Below are 20,981 nucleotides of genomic sequence, written 5' to 3'. Positions count from 1 at the left end.
AAAGTAACTCCGAAGAAACCTTCTGTAACAGAAGAAATTCTACAAATTATCAACGAAAGGAGAAAGTGCAAAAAAGGTGTAAGATAGCCTGGTAGTCTTTCACTCTTAGTGTTAAGTTTATACAGCTAAGCAGCGATGATAAAAGTAAAAGAAAAGACAATGGTACGATTTAAACTCAGGTGAAAGGATGAACAGTCTAGTGTCTGCAGAAGTGTTTGAGAGTAACCTATGAAAAGACAAAAGCAATGAGATGAGAACTGTGTGAAACTAAACATCAAAACTGGTGTTCATGAAGTAGATTTAAAGAATTGCCTTGGAAGCAACAGAACACTTAACGGATTAAGCAAGAAGGAGATAAGAAGCAGAGTAGCATAGGCAAAGAGGGTTTCCTGGTCAAGAGAACTCAACTAGTAACAAACATAGGCATTTAAGTATTGGTCTTACTTATCGACCACTTTACAGGACAGCCTATATGTCATGGAACAACGATTTACAGCTGCTAGCCTGCTGGCTACCCTGAATGACAGAGGACTTGTATTGGAATCGTATCAGTGTTCCTTAACGACCTGTTTAGCAGGCAGCCTGTAGTCAGGGAAAGAAATGTTTTTCTAGCCCACAATGAGCAGGCTGCCCTGCAAGAATGCGTTTTATGTTGGAGTAGTGTCAGCCAGCCTTATCGACTTGTTTTACAAGGTACATACACATTATGGCTAAACAGGATTTTCATGCTGCCCTTCATAATAGGCACATTGTTTGTTATCAGCTTGCCTTATCAATCTAATTTTCAGGACAACGTCCTTGGATGAGCATGCAGAGTAGGGGGGAACAGGCAGATAGTTATAGTGGGGAAGGGATGAGATGGACATAGAAAGGAGAAGGATGAGATTGGGAGAGAGAGGGGGGGGGGGGTTACAGAAAGGATGAAGCAGTTCAGAGGGATGGGGGCAGAAGATGAGGGCAGAGAAAGGATGATGCCTAATGGATAGAGGGGAAGGAAGTGACATGCAGAGAGGTGACAGGATGTCGGCGAGAGAGACGCGGAGAAGAAATGTATTGTAGGTTGGATCAGCATGCCTTCCACGAGCTACATGTGCAGATACACATGGTTGAGTAAAGAAAGAGGGTTGAGAGAAGAAGGATAGTGAGAGGAGGGGAAGGATAAGTTGCACAGAGAGTGTGTATAGGAAGATATCTTCGAGTGGTGGCCAACAATTAGGCTCGCAAGCTGTGACCAGTCACGAGCCTCGCTGGCAAAGTTCCCAACCACCATGCAGCACCATCTGTGCAAGAGGAGGAGGGAGAGCTGAAACTGCGAAGATGCCGCATCTAAATGGTAATACAGTCGCAACGCGTAAGATTCGGTTTTATATTTCACACTTCTCAACGATGTAGATCACAAATAAAATTAATTTCAGTATTATTTAAATATTTTTGGGGTGCTGAAGACATATTATTAGGCACAAACTGCGAGAATATAGACAGTCTCTGACAGTTCCACAGACTGCAACGTAATCAAACGTCTTCCACACTCGTATGTTGTTCGAAATATAGTAGCACTTTCACAACCCCACTAAGGAGACTTGGAAACTCTACAAGTGGAAAACAATGTAGACGTCCTCGAGAGTTCTAACTTAAAGGTATTTGTTGTGCAGACTATCAGTTACATCTGCTTTGAACAGGGACGCTCTCAACTGGAACGGCAAACAGTTTCGAAAATAGTTCGAAGCAACTTAAAAACACATTGGCAGAGTTCTCACAACGTTAGGAAGCTAGCCTTTAATTCTTTCAAGGCTACAATGAATTCTTTAAACCTCACGTTTTATTGGAACATAGGGAATTAGAACACAGGGAATTAGATTCTGCTTGTCAGGCTGCATCCCTTCTACAACGTGATTTTCTTTTTAAATGCATCCCCATGAAATCGGAAGGGTTTCTCATCTCGCAATGTCTTATCGTGGGTGTGATGCAGTCTAGTCCACTTAAAATGCGAGGTCTTGCAATCCATTCAGTATTTTATAATTTTCTTCTCTGCCCTCTTTTGTCCTTCATAAATTCAACAACAGCGAGTTTTAAATCGAAAAATTGTTCCAGACATGCCCCTTGACTTCCCCAACGTACTTTTCAGTAATATATAAAGTCTCCAATCTCTATCTTCAGTTCCATAGGAAACTGTTGCTGCTGACAATAGAATAATGTGTACGACTTCAGAAATTTTACTATTCGTACCAGCAATTTCTTCACGTGCTCCTTGTCTGCAAATTTAGCACAAAGTGCTTCTTGATGTACAGAACAACGAATCCTGTTTGTCGATCGTTCTAATTTTTTGTTTCATTGTCAGATACATCTTTAAGTTCTTTCTATACGGTAATCTAATGTCGTTTCATAGCAAAATTGCAGTACCTTTCGCTCATGTGATTGTACAATATATACCGAGAATTCTCATCTTCCTCATTCCCAATCATTTTTGAAGGCTTGTGACGCTAAATTGCCAGTAGGCTTCTGTGTGTGCCAACAATTATTGGAACTTTGAACGTCCTTCATACCACAGCAAATAGCCAAACGAAAGCGATCCTGAAGCCACGATACTGCGGAAGTGAAGAGACTTTTGGCGCCCGCAAAATGGCACTCTGTTTGTGGTACTTCCGACGAAGACGGAACAAAGCCGGGAAAGTCCTGGCCTTATTTCACACGCGGCGTGCACATACTGAATTGTGAAGTTCGGCACCTCGTGGTAAGCCCTGATACACGCTGAGAGAGGAGAGCAAAGGAAATAGAAATGGGGACGAAGAGAGAACAGTAGAGACATAGGGAGAACAAGATGTGCGGAGAGAGGGTCATACAGACAGGGGGAGAGGTGGAGGAAATTATGAGTAGTGAGAGAGAGAGAGAGGAAGGAGGAGAATAATAAAAAGAGAGGGGCAGAGGAGCTGGACAGAAAGAGTGGAGAGAAGAGCAGATGAGCTGAAATGGGGGAGAAGGGCAGAGAGAGGGAAGAGCAGGAAATGGCAAAGCGTGTGGAGACTATGTAAAGAGAGAGAGGAAGAGAAGACGAACAGAGAGATGGTGAGGAGGAGATGGACAGAGGGAGGTTTACGAGGGGGACACGCTGGAGGCTGCTGGAAAGTGTAGAGGGTTGCGGACAGTTGGAAACGGGATGAGAAAGAAATGGGTAAAATGATGATTGGAGGATGGAGGAGTGAGGAATAAATGGAGAGAAAGTAGTTGGACAGAGGGGAGGAGGTGGAGGGGCGGGGATGAGGAGGTGGACAGGGAGAGAAGTAGACCAAAGATAGCAGGGGGAGTTAGACAGTGAGTGGTGAGAATGAGATTGTCATAGAGAGCGAGGGGATGAGACGGTCAGAAATAGGGGTGGTGCACATAGAGATGTGAGGAGGACGACATAGAGAGATAGAGGAGGGGGCAGGCAGAGAGAGGGACAGGAGTGGAAGAGATGGACAGAAATGTGATACTTGTATTAAATGACACCCAATAGTCGACAGGAAATGAACAGTGGGTTGGGAAGAACAAACTGGACAGAGAAATGGGATAGGAGGAGGGGGACAGAGTGAGAAGTGGAAGTGAGAGATTGTGAGAGGAGGGATAAGAGAGACTGCGAGAGTGTGATTGTTAATTGTTCGTTTATCTTACACAATCATGGCTTCGACTTTGTAGCCACTCTCGAGTGCATGTTAAAATATGTCTGTCTGTGATATGTTATCATCGAAAGAAGCATATATCTGGTCTTATATACTAGTTGTATTACAGGATACAATGAAAGGTGGCTACACTGAGCCACAGCGCCAGAGATCGCGCTAGAGAGTATTGTTCCGCCGCCTCCACTGGCAGTGATTATTGAGAACTCATAGTGGGCAGTGCTTTGGGAGAACTCGTGGTAGTCAGTGCTTGTTAAGAACTCGTAGCAGAGAGTGTTTGTTGAGATGTGCTAGTAGAGAGTGCTTGCTGAGATGTGATACTGAAAAGTTCTTGTTGAGATGTGGTAATAGCGAGTCGGTGTGGAGATATATTGTAATGATTAGAATGATTTTGGTCAATATATGAAGGTAACGAAACTTGACTTATTTTTCATTATTTCCATGTTTTAAATAATGCGTCATTACAGGTTCAGTCAACAAAGCATCTGGCTTGTGTTCTTGTATTAGAGTGTAATTCTGGTTTTCTTGAGTAATTATGGTATTTTTATTTTCTTTAATTAATTCAGTATAAATGATATTTAAAATTTCTTGTGTTATTGAAGAAGAACCGTGCCAGATGCGTACGTTGAGTCATACTTCCACACACAGAACAGTTACACTTGTGCTTTGGTTTCGTAGGTTTTATAGTTGCTGGGGACTTAATTAATTAATTGTGTTAATGAAAATTTCCATTTCATTCTTGTTATTGTTCTATGCAGTCAGATTGCGCAATAATACTAGTCAGGGCCAACCGTTTACGAGACTTCGTAATCGGACAGACAGCTACAAAAAATTAAAATTATTTTCATTTCATTTAATTAAGCCCCCATGCACGTGGCGACCGCTGTTTCGGATCGTCCCTTGGAATCTTCTGATTGTAAAAATAGTAGACAGTAGTATTGTTGTAGTAATTTGTAGTTTAGTAATTGTAGTCTATTTTGCATGTGTAGATTTGGTAATTGTCATTCTTCTAATGGTATTTTATTTTTTGCAAAATTTCATTTCTGTTGTCTTGTCTACGGGTTTGACAATTAGTGCAATTATTTCAATTGTTCGATTAATCGTGTTTGAGGGAAACATTTCGTGTGAATGGTATTGTTGGAGATAAAGTGTCATTGTGTGTAATTTTCATATAGTGACGAGTTTTGTATGTTTTGTAAATGATTACGCGATCGATGAAAAAGGCAAAAATGATGGATAGTCAGAATGACGAAATTGTTGACATGGCGAGCTCGCCAACACAGGAGAACAGTATGTTGAATAATGAAGTGGAAAACAATGTAATATGTCGGGAAAATAGTCCGGAACCATTTCAAAATTTTTCTCAATCAGGAAATTCACATAATACGAGATTAACGATAGAAGATTCTGAAATAGTATCAAACACAGATAGCTTTACAGCTATGACGAATGAAACTGGTTTTGCGGGAAATGTTAGGGGCGAAAGGAATTTCGAACAAGTTAATACGGAGCAGTTGATGGGTGTAATATTAAATTTGGCATCTGAATTTAAAACACAGATGGGAACAATGGAGCAGTTACGATCTGAATTAAAAACAGATAGGGAAACAATGGAGCAGTTACGATCTGAATTAAAAACAGATAGGGGAACAATGGAGCAGTTTCGATCTGAATTTAAAACAGAGATAGGAACAATTAAAACAGAGATGGGAACTTTGGGATCTGAATTAAAAACTGATATGGGAACAATGGAAACACAGTTTAGATCTGAATTAAAAACACAGATGGGGACAATGGAAACACGGTTAGACTCACGAATAGGGACATGTTTCAAAAATATGAAAGATGAATTAAAGAAAGAAATCAGAGAAGAAGTACAACCGATTTTGAATTCTCACAATAATAGATTAATTGCAGTAGAGATTAGACAAAGGGAACAGGATAGAGAACAGGAGGAGAGAGATCGCGTGATAGTACAGAAATTTTCAGAGTTAAATTTACAATGTGCACACGATAAGGAAGAAATATTTGAGAGAATCGAGGAATCCGTACCAAATGACAGAATAAATAATCTAACACAACAATATGAACAGTTAACTACCAAATGTGTCAACACTGAAACCCGAGTCGCGACACTTACGGAAGACGTAAATAAACAGAGAGAAAAAATAGGTGACTTATCGGAAAGAGTTGAGGAAATTTCAGATAAATTGACAAATCTTAGTTTACATGGGGACAGAGATTCGGATGATACAGCTCCATTACCATTTGCAGAAACCGAAGAGTACCAGAACATAAATAAGCATGTTGAAAATCAGGGAAAATTTAATGAACGCGTTAAAAGGGAAGTTGAGGCATTACGAAAGCAAGTCAAAGAAATTGAAGGCGAAATCGTAGGAAAAGACGGCAGAAGAAATTTAGAATCACAGATAGCAGAGAGCTTTGAAGAATATAATTTGTTTCATTTACGGGACGCAACAACAGAGCGCCAGGCGCGCGAACTTGACAATAATCGATATTCAAACTGGGACAGACGCGGTACGTCTTTGTCGCCACGAGGCGAAAACTTTGACTATAAACACTTTTTGACTGTTCGGAAATTTAAGATCTTCCGCAATTCTAAGAATGACATACATCCATGTGCATGGTTAGATCAATTTATGTATGCACTCCCACCAAATTGGCCACTAAGTCACAAACTGGAATTTATGTGTGGATATTTAGAAAACGAACCGGCGACGCGGATGCGTGCACTCATTAGAGATTGTAATAATCTGAATGATTTTTATCATGCATTTCTATCGGCATATTGGTCCGAAAACACACAAGACAGAGTCAAACATAGTCTGATTATGCAGCGTAATTTTAAACAGTCTGAGTTCCGCACACCGGCAGAATACTTTGAAGACATGATTCGAAAGAATCAGTTCCTGTCCAACCCTTATAGCCCGACTGAATTAATTCGCATTTGTTTAACTAAGCTGCCACAATCCATAAGACAAATTTCTTTAGCCGGAAGATCTAAAGATGACATTGAGACCTTTAAGACTTTGTTACAAGAACTTGAGTATGACAACGACGACGGGACTTCTTGTAACTTTTTCAGTAACAGTAATTACGATAGATTTTCAGAGAAAAGGGATAGTGATCGGAACGGGCGTTATATGGGTAATTTTGAGAATGACAGACGTAACAGACAGGACAATAGAAACCAGCCTTATGACAATAACAGACGTTCTAACAGAAATTACACAGACAATTATAATAACGGTAATTCTTACCGGAATGATCAATCATACGGAAACAGTAATCGGTATCATCAAGACAGAAATTATTCATACAATAATAGAAACTCTTACTACAGAAATAACCAGGGTAGTAGGCCTAACAATAATTTCAGAAGTGACAGTCGAAATTATACAAGAAGTAGTTATGCAGACAGACAGGAAAACAGAAATTTTAATAACAGACACAACCAAGAATTTGCATCTAACAGACAGGAAGGACCTAATTGGCATCCTCCGCGTGACAGAAATTCAGAGAGACAAGTGGAAATAGTAGAAATTGATCCGCGAAATGTCGGGAATAATCAAAGACGTGACGCAAACAATCGACAATGACTAGCAGCTTCGGCTTCTGGCAGCAATATAGACGGTTCAGAAAGTAATGACACTACAACTTTACACTACGTACGCCTGGAAGATATGAGAGACATTTTGCTAGGCGAAAAGGAAAATAATGTAGACGCATTTTTACATCCTGTTATTGAAGTATGTGTGGATAAGAGTAAGTTCACTGCAGTTTTAGATTCTTGGAGCCCATTGAACGTCATTAGTGAATCAGTTTTTCGTATATGTGAAAGAACTATTGCCTGTCCTGTGTTACCTATTTCTAAAACTACAGTTCGAGGAGCGATTTCTGGAAAAGGTGTGGAAGTTAAACAACAGACCAACCTAAATTTGGTTTGTCAAGGATACGAATTGTCTGCTAATTTTATTATTGTTCCATTACTCAGTACACAGATTATATTAGGTATGGAGTTTCTTAACACACATAAGGCAATTTTGAACTTTAAAGAAGGAAGTGTGAATTTGACTGTTGCCGGAATGCCGAAATGTTTGAAATTTTTCGAGTGTTTATCAAGATCTGAATCAGATACAAAATGTTTAAGGTTTCTTACTTCTGATGTTTTCGTTGAGCATTATGACGACAGTGTGTTTATTCATGACAATGACAATAGATACAGAGACGCGATGGAGGATATAATTAGTAGCGAAGAATTAATTAATGAAAAGGTTAAAAAAGCTGAAGTGCCAGATGACGTTGCAAGAGAAGAGCTGCACCATATTTTGACTTCACATGCTACAGTGTTTAGTCATCACACAGGAACTATACAAGGCTTACAATATTTATTTAAAGTAAAAGAACACACACCATTTCGCGGGAAAACGTACGCTATTCCTTTGCCTTACAGAGACAAGGTTAAGAATGAACTTCAATACATGTTAGATCAGGGCATTATTGAACCAGCAGTCAGCCCTTATACCAGTCCATTACATGTCGTTCTTAAAAAGGATGGGTCAATTCGTTTGGTTCTGGATTCCAGACAGATAAATAATATTATTATTCCTGAAACTGACCGTCCACAAAATTTAGATGAACTTCTTCAACATTTCCATGGAATTAAAGTTTTATCCACGACTGATATGCGCGCAAGTTTTTGGCAAATAGAACTCCACCCTGATTGTAGAAAATATACTGCCTTTTTAGCCTTTGGTAACTGTTACCAGTTTCGGAAATTACCGTTTGGACTTACTGCATCTTCAGCAGCATTCATTCGTAGCTTAAATGAAATTTTACCTGTTTATCTTCGTGACAATATTACTTCATATGTTGACGATATTCTTATTGCTAAACGTTCTTGGAGTGAGCATAACAAAATTTTGGATTCATTATTACGTATTTTTGCACGAGTTGGCATGACAGTGAACTTGGAAAAATCTGAATTTGGTCGTTCTCAGGTGAAATTTCTCGGTCACATTATTTCTACAGAAGGTATTCTCCCTGATCCAGAGAAACTAGACGCTATTCGTAATTATGCTGTTCCTACCAAAAAACGTGATGTTCGTAGTTTCCTTGGTGTCTGTAATTTTCTTAGACGCTCTGTTAGATTGGACAATTTGGCCACACCTCGTTTATGTGAACTATCTGGAAAGAATTCTAATTGGTGTTGGGATGAGGAAGCTCAGTCAGAATTTGAACAACTTCGTGATGCTTTAGTTGCTGCTCCACTTCTTTCACATCCGGATTTGTCTAAAGATTTTTGTTTGGCGACGGACTCATCATACAAAGGCCTAGGTGCACATTTATTTCAAGAGATAGAAGAAAACGGCGTTGTAGTACAGAAGACTATTGCATTTGGAAGTCGTGTTCTCTCTAAATCCGAAAAGAATTATTCGATTACGGAACTTGAAGCTTTGGCTGTTGTTTGGGCTTTCACAAAATTTCGCACATTTTTGTTCGGTAGACATACTAAGGTTTACACTGATCATCGAGTTTTGGAATTTCTTATGTCGACAAAACTAACTCATGGCAGATTGTCACGGTGGGCGTTGTACCTACAGGAATTTGATTTTAGTATTGTTAACATACAGGGATCTTCAAATATTGTTGCTGATGCTTTATCACGTGCACCTATGGGTTTGAAACAAAGTGCTGAAGAGGACTGCAAAGAAAACCATTATTGTTTGATGTACATTCAAGGTGTTGCGTTTGAGAATTTTATTTCATCTTCGCTCCAGGACATCGCTAAGGAGCAAAATAAGGATCCAATCTGGAAGGACATTAAGGAGAAGTGGAGGAGAAAGGAAAGCGTAGCGATTAGACAGCATTATTTAGTTCGCAATGACATTCTTTTCAAACGAAAATCGGTCGACAACTCTGTTTGGTTAGTTTGTATTCCTGATGAGTGGGTCAATAAATTGATTTGGTACACACATTTCAGTTATGCGCACTTTGGTCCCAGAAAATGCTTTCATAAATTACGAGAAAATTGTTACTTCAGTAATATGGAAAAACGTATTCGATCTGTTCTTGCCAAATGCAAATTATGTCAACAGGCTAAGCCGCCAACTGTTTCTCACAGAGCACCGTTGTTTCCTATCATTCCAGCGAAATTAAAGGACATGGCTGCAGTCGATTTGTTCGGTCCAGTGGTTCGTTCTACCAATGGTTTTGCGTACATTTTCGTAGCAGTGGAATTGACATCAAAATATGTGTGTTTTACACCTTTACGCAAAGCAACAGCTCGTTCAGTATCTAATGCTTTCATCAAACATTTTCTTAAAGAAGTTGGTCATGTTGATAAGGTTATATCAGATAATGGATCACAGTTTCGCTCTAAAATTTGGCTTCGTACTCTACGGCGTCGTAAGATTAAACCAATTTTTATTTCACTTTTTCACCCTCAATCTAATGCTTCAGAGAGATGGATGAAGGAAATCAGTAAATTGTGCCGTCTTTATTGTCATCAGAATCACAGAACTTGGGATCAGTATCTTCATATTTTTCAAAACATTCTGAATGAACTTCCTAATGACTCAACTTCTTTACCGCCTCTATTGACATTAAAAAATAAAGTACCAACAAATCGCATTTCTGAAATCGTTCCTTTTCCGCCTTCACGGAAACTGCGGCATTCTGAAGTTGTCAACCTGGCTCTACGAAATATTGCGTCTGCGGCTGCTAGAAGAGAGAAATCAGTGAAACGTCCTGGTCGTTTAAAAATTTTGTCAGTTGGTCAAAAGGTGTTAATTAAGTCTCATCGTTTGTCTCATAAAGGAAAAGGCTTATGTCGCAAATTTTTTCTGCTTTATAACGGTCCATATAGGATTCGCAAAATTATCCATGATAACACTGTCGAAGTAGAAACTCTTAAATCTCGGCGCTCTAAAGGAATACATCACATATCTAACGTTAAAATTTTTGTGGAATGACATACTTTAGAGAAACTAACAGCTACATGTAAACATGCAGAGAATACAAGGATACCGCGCTGTGTTTTGGCGGCGGCACATACTCAAAGCAACAGTGAAGTCTGCGCGCCGCAAAAGGCAGTCGTTGACCGCAAACAATTACTTCATACGTCACGCGCCTACAGCTGATCGAGCGCTCAGTGCGAATGCACTGACAGACGTAAACAAATACACAGTCTGAATTCTCCGAATAAATTCTGTATAAAGCTATGGTGACTTTATAAATTATGTTATTAACGTTCAGTATTTTTCAGGATACGGTTGTATAAAATATTTAAGACCTTCAGGTAAATTCTGTGTGTGTCCGACGTTAAGAGGACTTACTATCGAGAGAATTTCAGGAAGAATGTAATTTTTGAAGATGAAACTAATAAACTAAAAAGGTAATGATTAATTGAGTTTATTTTTCAGGTAACATATTTCCGCTTAGGTACGTATTTTAGATGTAACTTGCAGCCCGCGATTACGTGATTCATACTTTGTGCTAATTTCATGTTCTATGAATTTACTTGTGAAGCGACGTGCTTGTGTACATTTACTGATTTTGACAATTATTGATTAATGAACAGTGTTATTACTTGTGTATATTATGCATCGCTTGGCTGCTATGCTTTTTCACTGATGTCATATTTTTTTATTATGTGCCTGCTGTGCTTATTTATTTAAATTGTAATTGTCAACTGATTAATTGTGCTGACTGTGGTTATGTATGTAAGTTAAACTTTGTGATTTATCTGCTTTTGACTTCATGTTTACTTATTAAGATTACGTACGAACAATTATTTGCTTATGCTGATATGATGATAATGGCCTGTTTATTATGTAAGATACATATTTGCTGCTTTGCGTATGGATTGCATATTTACACATTTCTGTTTGTTGTCATAACTATTCTTTAATTTGCTATATATAGAAATGCTGATATGAGGTGTACGTACATGGAGTTTAGGCCACAGTATGGTGTTAATTATAGATCGTTCGCTTGACGGAGACTCGTTATAGGGTTTGTGCTGCATCCACTTGTTGACATTCTGTTCTCTACTGGTATGTTTACTCGCTATTGCATGTTTTCCTTACGCTCAGTGCCTGATATTTTTAAGATAAGAAAATGAACTGCTATAATGCTACGAACGACATTAGTACAAGAAACTTCATAGAAGTCACATGAGCTGGCGGTTTTATGGAAGCTGTATAAATTTATGCTAATAGGAAGGAAGATAACGACATACCAACACTAGGTTTAGACCATCGACAGTTATTACACTGCATTTTTCGTGAGTAATTGAAATAGGAAGTGACACTTGACACAAGAAATACTCCACATGTTTGCTTCTGCCATGATTTTTGAAGTGGTGTACACACTGAAATATCACGATCATTAACACTTCGTAATCATACTTAATTACTGAGAGTTATTCGAACTAAGTCTGTTAGAGGTCATGTATGCATTTCTTTTATTTAATGATGGACAAGGAACCAAAATGTATCTTATAATTTATAATGAGTAGAAAATTTGGGTCAGATGGATTACACAGAGGTTGTGTGTGGACACTGTGTCTTCGGATTGTATGGGATGCTGAACTGAAGTTGCACTATGATTTTGTCTGTACTTGTTCGAGGAGACTGACTAGAGGAAAGAGTTGTTATGGAAGTGAAATGATATTGGTGCTGAGGTTTATATGTATCGACGTATTATTGAGGTATTGAGATTATGTGAAGTTGATGATTATTGGAGTTTCGTTGACAAGAGGTAAGGTAAATGAGGTATTATTGAAGTATTGAGATTATGTAATGCTGATGATTATTGGAGTTTGGTGGATAAGAGGTGAAGTAAGTGAGGAGCATATTTTTTTCGTTGGTCTATATGGAACAAGGAGGATAAAGATGGCAGACTAGAACACTAAAGTAGCAGGATGATTGTCTACACACACACTTCGTTAAATCACTAAGCAGTATATACTTTTTTTTGGAGAGAGGAAGCATTTGCATATCTTGGCTCACTGACAGTTGTTCAGCAACCGTACATTTTGATCTGGCTTGGCAAACATTGGTCTTGACATGATGACTATGACGTTGACTAACTATTATTGACTGTTACACATTGCTGCCACTACTACTTGATACACATGATGAACATAAAATTTTGACAGAATTGCATTTACACAGTTACACTATTCAACTACACAGTAGCCCTAAATGTGGATGAAAGATGAGTGAGTGTGTTTTGTGTGTTTTCCTTTTATAATCCCAGAGAAGTGATCCCAACCTATCTCCTAAATATTATTTTACTTGTTGTTGTGGCTTGCACTGACACCCATAAATATTATAGGTTTACTGGTATTTGTGCATTGTAATAGTTAATAGGACAATTATCTGATATCATTTGTGTGTTTGTTATGATTTGTATGTTTAGTGTAAAAGCATTGTATGTGTATTCAAACTATTGTTCATGCCTGAACTGTCTGATTAGTGATGGTGCTGCACTTTTCAACATGGTGGATGCCACCTGGACATGTTTAATTTCTGCTGATGAACTGTGTGATTAGTGATAGGGAATATTATGAACTGTTATTTGCACTTTTTCTACATGATTGGTGACACTAGGACATGTTTAATTTCTGCTGATGAACAGTGTGATTAGTGATAGTGAATTTTATGGACTGCGGTCAGCAGCTGGTCAACATTACTGGGTGCCACTGATGGACTGCTTCTACCGAAATGGTGCTACTTGTTGGTGTCTGCACCTATTTAACATTGCTGGGTGCCAGTGATGGACTGCTTCTACTGAAAAGATGTCACCTGTTGATATCTGCACCTATTCAACATTGCTGGTGCCACTGATGGAACTGCTTATACTGAAATTGTGTTACTTGTTGGTGTCGGCACCTGCTCAACATTGCTGGTGCCACTAATGGAACTGCTTATACTGAAATGGTGTTACTTGTTGGTGTCTGCACCTATTCAACGTTACTGGGTGCCACTGATGAACTGTTTCTACTGAAAAAATGTCACTTGTTGGTTTTTGCACCAACTACTTGTTTCTTGGGCTATGGAAAGCGTTTATGTGAATAAATGTATAAACTGATTTTTTGTGTATTACTGTTTGTGAAAAGTTATGAGACTCTTACCTGCACATATTCGTCATTGCTGACGCTATTGATTAAACTGTTTAACCACATAATACTTGTGTAAACTGTTATGTAAAGGCACATGTATGAAAGAATTGGATTGCTTATTGTATTTTATATATTAGGTTATTGAAAGGTCAGTGCAAAGCCAAAATTTTATCTAGTTATATGATATTTACGCATTAATATTATCTTTTATTTTTGTCTGAATTTTTTTGACGAATTTGGTGGTATTTTCACCACCAATGCTGGCAAAAATACCATCAAATTCTAGCTGTGGAGGAAGGGCATATGAATGGTGGCTACACTGAGCCACAGCGCCAGAGATCGCGTTAGAGAGTATTGTTCCGCCGCCTCCACTGGCAGTGATTATTGAGAACTCATAGTGGGCAGTGCTTTGGGAGAACTCATGGTAGTCAGTGCTTGTTAAGAACTCGTAGCAGAGAGTGTTTGTTGAGATGTGCTAGTAGAGAGTGCTTGCTGAGATGTGATACTGAAAAGTTCTTGTTGAGATGTGGTAATAGCGAGTCGGTGTGGAGATATATTGTAATGATTAGAGTGGTTTTGGTCAATATATGAAGGTAACGAAACTTGACTTATTTTTCATTATTTCCATGTTTTAAATAATGCGTCATTACAGGTTCAGTCAACAAAGCATCTGGCTTGTGTTCTTGTATTAGAGTGTAATTCTGGTTTTCTTGAGTAATTATGGTATTTTTATTTTCTTTAATTAATTCAGTATAAATGATATTTAAAATTTCTTGTGTTATTGAAGAAGAACCGTGCCAGATGCGTACGTTGGGTCATACTTCCACACACAGAACAGTTACACTTGTGCTTTGGTTTCGTAGGTTTTATAGTTGCTGGGGACTTAATTAATTAATTGTGTTAATGAAAATTTCCATTTCATTCTTGTTATTGTTCTATGCAGTCAGATTGCGCAATAATACTAGTCAGGGCCAACCGTTTACGAGACTTCGTAATCGGACAGACAGCTACAAAAAACTAAAATTACACTCCTGGAAATTGAAATAAGAACACCGTGAATTCATTGTCCCAGGAAGGGGAAACTTTATTGACACATTCCTGGGGTCAGATACATCACATGATCACACTGACAGAACCACAGGCACATAGACACAGGCAACAGAGCATGCACAAAGTCGGCATTAGTACAGTGTATATCCACCTTTCGCAGCAATGCAGGCTGCTATTCTCCCATGGAGACGATCGTAGAGATGCTGGATGTAGTCCTGTGGAACGGCTTGCCATGCCATTTCCACCTGGCGCCTCAGTTGGACCAGCGTTCGTGCTGGACGTGCAGACCGCGTGAGACGACGCTTCATCCAGTCCCAAACATGCTCAATGGGGGACAGATCCGGAGATCTTGCTGGCCAGGGTAGTTGACTTAAACCTTCTAGAGCACGTTGGGTGGCACGGGATACATGCGGACGTGCATTGTCCTGTTGGAACAGCAAGTTCCCTTGCCGGTCTAGGAATGGTAGAACGATGGGTTCGATGACGGTTTGAATGTACCGTGCACTATTCAGTGTCTCCTCGACGATCGCCAGTGGTGTACGGCCAGTGTAGGAGAACGCTCCCCACACCATGATGCCGGGTGTTGGCCCTGTGTGCCTCGGTCGTATGCAGTCCTGATTGTGGCGCTCACCTGCACGGCGCCAAACACGCATGCGACCATCATTGGCACCAAGGCAGAAGCGACTCTCATCGCTGAAGACGACACGTCTCCATTCGTCCCTCCATTCACGCCTGTCGCGACACCACTGGAGGCGGGCTGCACGATGTTGGGGCGTGAGCGGAAGACGGCCTAACGGTGTGTGGGACCGTAGCCCAGCTTCATGGAGACGGTTGCGAATGGTCCTCGCCGATACCCCAGGAGCAACAGTGTCCCTAATTTGCTGGGAAGTGGCGGTGCGGTCCCCTACGGCACTGTGTTGGATCCTACGGTCTTGGCGTGCATCCGTGCGTCGCTGCGGTCCGGTCCCAGGTCGACGGGCACGTGCACCTTCCGGCGACCACTGGCGACAACATCGATGTACTGTGGAGACCTCACGCCCCACGTGTTGAGCAATTCGGCGGTACGTCCACCCGGCCTCCCGCATGCCCACTATACGCCCTCGCTCAAAGTCCGTCAACTGCACATACGGTTCACGTCCACGCTGTCGCGGCATGCTACCAGAGTTAAAGACTGCGATGGAGCTCCGTATGCCACGGCAAACTGGCTGACACTGACGGCGGCGGTGCACAAATGCTGCGCAGCTAGCGCCATTCGACGGCCAACACCGCGGTTCCTGGTGTGTCCGCTGTGCCGTGCGTGTGATCATTGCTTGTACAGCCCTCTCGCAGTGTCCGGAGCAAGTATGGTGCGTCTGACACACCGGTGTCAATGTGTTCTTTTTTCCATTTCCAGGAGTGTATTTTCATTTCATTTAATTAAGCCCCCATGCAACAAAACCGTATCAAAGATACACTATGTTATCAACACCCCCAAAAACATACGTTATTCATATTAGGTTCATTGTGCTGCCACTGACTGCTAGATACTCCATGTCAGCGACCTCAGCAGACATCGTGATAGTGCAGAATGGGGCTCTCCGCGGAACTCACGGAATTTGAACGTGGTCTGGTAATCAGCGGTCACTTGTGTCATACGTCTGTACGTGAGATTTCCACACTTCTAAACATACCTAGGTCCACTGTTTTCTATGTGATAGCGCAGGCTGACCGCTGAGGCCGAGTGGTTCTCGGCGCTTCAGTCCGGAACCGCGCTGCTGCTACGGTCGCAGGTTCGAATCCTGCCTCGGGCATGGATGTGTGTGATGTCCTTAGATCAGTTAGGTTTAAGTAGTTCTAAATCTAGGGGACTGATGACCTCAGATGTTAAGTCCCATAGTGCTTAGAGCCATTTGGACCATTATTTTGATAGTGAAGTGGAAACGTGAAGGGACACGTACACCACAAAAGCGTACAGGCCGACCACGTCTATCACTGAACGACATCGATACCTCTCCTCAGCGTAGCACTCCGTCAAGAATAGGCTGCCATTCCCCAAGACACCTTCCAGCACCTGCCTGAACGTGTGCCTCCAGGAGTGGAAGCTGTCATCAAGGCTAAGGGGGGACAACATCATATTTAATTCCAGCATGGAGGGCACCACGAACTTGTAAGTCATTTACAGCCAGGTGTTCGGATACTTTTGATCACATAGTGTACATAATACGGTTATCATTGTGACCAGTGAAAAACCATTAGCTTGCAGTATGGCGTATTTAACAGCTAATACCAGCATTCGTCACTACTGTTCATCAGCGAGAGAGAGGAGGAGGAAATGAAGAAGATGGACAGACACGTAGTACACATATTAAATGGACTAAGGGTACACGTAGCGTACCAGCAAGACACATCAGTAAACGATACAGGAAAAGACCTCATACCTGGGAAGGCTTCACATAGCTTTGAACTGCACTATCAGTTAGAAAATCAAATGACAACTGTCAACATAGAATCATATCCTTGATAGAGCGGTGCAAAGGAAGTTCACATAATTTTATTCACAATTACATATTGAAGTAAATAAACACTCCACATCTCCTGCACAGGGGATGGGAGAGGAAGAAGTTAACTAGAGAGGGGGAAGGAGAGATGTGTCAAATGCATTTTACCTGTGACTTCACACATATACATAACATCTTCTCTTCACCCTCTCTTTGTCTACATCCTGCTACATGTGCTGTTCATCTCCCCTACTCTTCTTTCTATGTCCATTACGTCCTTCACCTTTGTCTATGTCCATTTCCTTTGCTTCCCTCTCTATCAAGATCGTACTCCCTCCTGTGTTAGTCCATTTGCTGCCTACCCTCTCATCACCTAAGTCCCCCTTCAGCTTTGGCCATCCACATATGTATCACCTGCACAACATGTGGTTCAAGTAGGTTAACCCTACAGCAAAGCTGCATGCCCTCGGGAAACATTACGGCTGTAGTTTCCCCTTGCTTTCAGCCGTTCGCAGTACCAGCACAGCAAGGCCGTTTTGGTTCTTACGCGAAATAAATGTTGGTGGCAATAGATCGTTCTGCAATCGACTTCAAATGCCTGGGCCGGCCGAAGTGGCCGTGCGGTTAAAGGCGCTGCAGTCTGCAACCGCAAGACCGCTACGGTCGCAGGTTCGAATCCTGCCTCGGGCATGGATGTTTGTGATGTCCTTAGGTTAGTTAGGTTTAACTAGTTCTAAGTTCTAGGGGACTAATGACCTCAGAAGTTGAGTCCCATAGTGCTCAGAGCCGTTTGAAACATTTCAAATGCCTGGTCTCTAAATTTTGGCCGTAGTGCCCCGCGAAAATAGCGTCGTCTTCCCTTCATGGATCCACATTTGACTTTAAGAAACATTTCCGTAATACCGGCGTGTGGATCGTACCAACCCAAATCTAGCAGAAATCTTCGGGTTCTTCGTTTAACCCGGCCTGTTGCGGATCCCAGACATTTAAACAGTCCTCAAAAATTGGTTGGATTAACGTGCTATATCTCCTTTACGGGTGAGCCCAAATTCTCTTAACAGCATGAAGTCGTGTATTCGCCTTGCTACTATCAACCTGAAGTGCTCATGCCAACTCATATCGCTTTGGAAATTTAGGCCTAGATATTTAATCGATGCGACTGTGTCAAGCTGCGCCCCACTAATGCTGCATTCTAAGTATATAGGACTGTTTACATTTCGAACAAGAAATTCTGTGGTGGTAGTGGTGGGACCAAACTGCCGAGGTCATCGGTCCCTAGGCTTACACACTACTTAATCTATCTTAAACTAACATACACTATGGACAACACACACACCCATGCCCGAGGGAGGATTCGAGCTTCCGACGGCGGAAACCGCGCGAACCGTGGCAAGGTGGTTGACCGCGCGGCTGTCCCGAGCGGTGAAATTCTGTATCCTCCTACAGTGACGACGCCTGCCCGTACACCACAGCGTCAGCAGCAAATAGCTGGGGACTGCTGCTCAACATGACCTTCATATCATTTATGTATAGCCGACCACGGTGGCCGTGCGGTTCTAGGCGCTGCAGTCCGGAACCGCGGGACTGCTACGGTCGCAGGTTCGAATCCTGCCTCTGGCATGGATGTGTGTGCTGTCCTTAGGTTAGGTTAGGTTCTAAGTTCTAGGGGACTGATGACCTAAGATGTTAAGTCCCGTAGTGCTCAGAGCCATTTGAACCATTTATGTATGTAGACAATAAGAGCGGTCCTATCGGATTGCGCTGTGCCACTCCTGACAATATAATTGTCTCTGAAGAGCACTCTACGTCAAGGATAACGAACTTATTTTATTACTTAAAGAGAACTTTATGCACCACAACTTCAGAGTCAATGAGGACGTTTTAATTTATTACTTCTTCACCACAAACTTCCGCTACCCGATCTGCAGACAATATCTACATACAGCACTGAATGTTTCTACAAGGTTATATCTTTGTATGATACATGGTTCAGGAGATATGACGTGGTAAACATTTATATGCTTGAGAAAACTAGCATTATTTTAAAACGGACCGCAAATTACGCTAATTATATTTATATAGTGTTTGATAATGAGAACACTTAGCGGCTTTCGACAAACTTTCAGCATAATTTCAGACCTTCTGTAAATGTTTTCTCGACCATAGCCCCACAAAATAATAGAAGCTTAGTCACACTAAATACTCGTTTTCCGTGCGGTAAAACGCCAGCATAGAAAAATAGCTATTCAGAAAAATCTAAGCAGTTCTCACTATCAGTTTTGTAGCAAATTAATCATGTTAATTAGAAAACTGATAAAGTAATATCTGCATAATATTATACAGTTAAAGTGCCACTTGATAAATTTCTATATGCTTATTTCAGTTTTTGGTTTACCAGATTGCTTTTGACTTTCTCATTAGATTAGATTACATCAGATTTCATTTTCGTTTCATAGAGCGAAAAATGAGATGACTTTCGTAAATGTGTAACATGTCAGGAAGTATAACATAAAAACATGGAGCATTTGAATATAATACTTATTTCGTTGATCATTTACGAGGAGATTGCCAGGATATGTGAATACATTACAGTAAACTGGAACTGCTAATAATTACATAATTAATACAAGGTCCGAATGAAACATAGTTATGGAATTTTATGAATTTATTTTGCGCAGAATACCTAATGTAGACTGTTATGACCAAGTGCTGCCTGCAGGTGAATAAATCGAAACTAATGAAACCAAGAAGCGTTAAATATTTAACACGTTATGTCATTTGTAATGTAATGAAACGTTTGAAGCTGTGTTGTAAATGGGAGTCTGATCTGTTAAGAAACAGGGGTCGAGGGAGTGGTGTTGCTGGTAACTCGTAAAACAGCACGCTGGCGTCTGTTGCGTGCCGGCGCCACCGCACCTGCAGGATACTCACCGCTACAATTTTGTACCGGTCCGCCGCTGCAGAGGGCATTGCTCGGTTACTGCCTTCGCAGAGGCCAACGTATTTGCTAGACCGGCGGTCACAGGTGCGGGAGCCGTCCTCCAGACGTTTCCCCACCGGCGCTCGTTAACCTTCCGCCACAGGCAACACAAGCGCGATGCGCACTTGTGAAATCCGCCATTGGCTGCCGGCAAGTACGTACAGGTCGGAGGCGGTTTCCTTTTTTTTTTTTTTTTCTCGCCTTCTTTTCTGTCGATTTTTCGCAGTTTTACCGGAAATTACTTTCCCTTCGGTTACGTGATTACGCGGTCTCGGATTGGCGGACGGGTCTGACGTGGGCGGGGCCTCAGCGGTGTAAGAAGCCGTTCGCAGCAGAGCAGGCCGTGTCGCGCAAACAGAGGGAATGGAAGTCGCCACCGTGTGACCGCGAGGCGGCGCCGTGCAGCCGTGTGGTCACGCCCGCGGCACGCGGAAGACTGCCTTCCCGGTGGAAAAAAAAAAAAAAAATTATAAAAGCAAACCATCGCTAGTCAGGAAACGATTGTTACATGAACCGTATCCGGCACATTTCGCAGCTGTAGGCTAGTCTCACTACAATTTTTGGCCAACCAATTATATTCGCGTGTCTGTTAGAATTTGTAAGTAGGCTGTTTAGGTTGGTCTTTTTTCTCATTGGTAACGCCACGTAGCGCTCTGTATGAAAATCACGGC

This window comes from Schistocerca nitens, chromosome 8 (genome assembly GCF_023898315.1).
Source record: "Schistocerca nitens isolate TAMUIC-IGC-003100 chromosome 8, iqSchNite1.1, whole genome shotgun sequence".
Classification (NCBI taxonomy): domain Eukaryota; kingdom Metazoa; phylum Arthropoda; class Insecta; order Orthoptera; family Acrididae; genus Schistocerca; species Schistocerca nitens.
Note: the sequence above shows the minus strand (reverse complement) of the source record.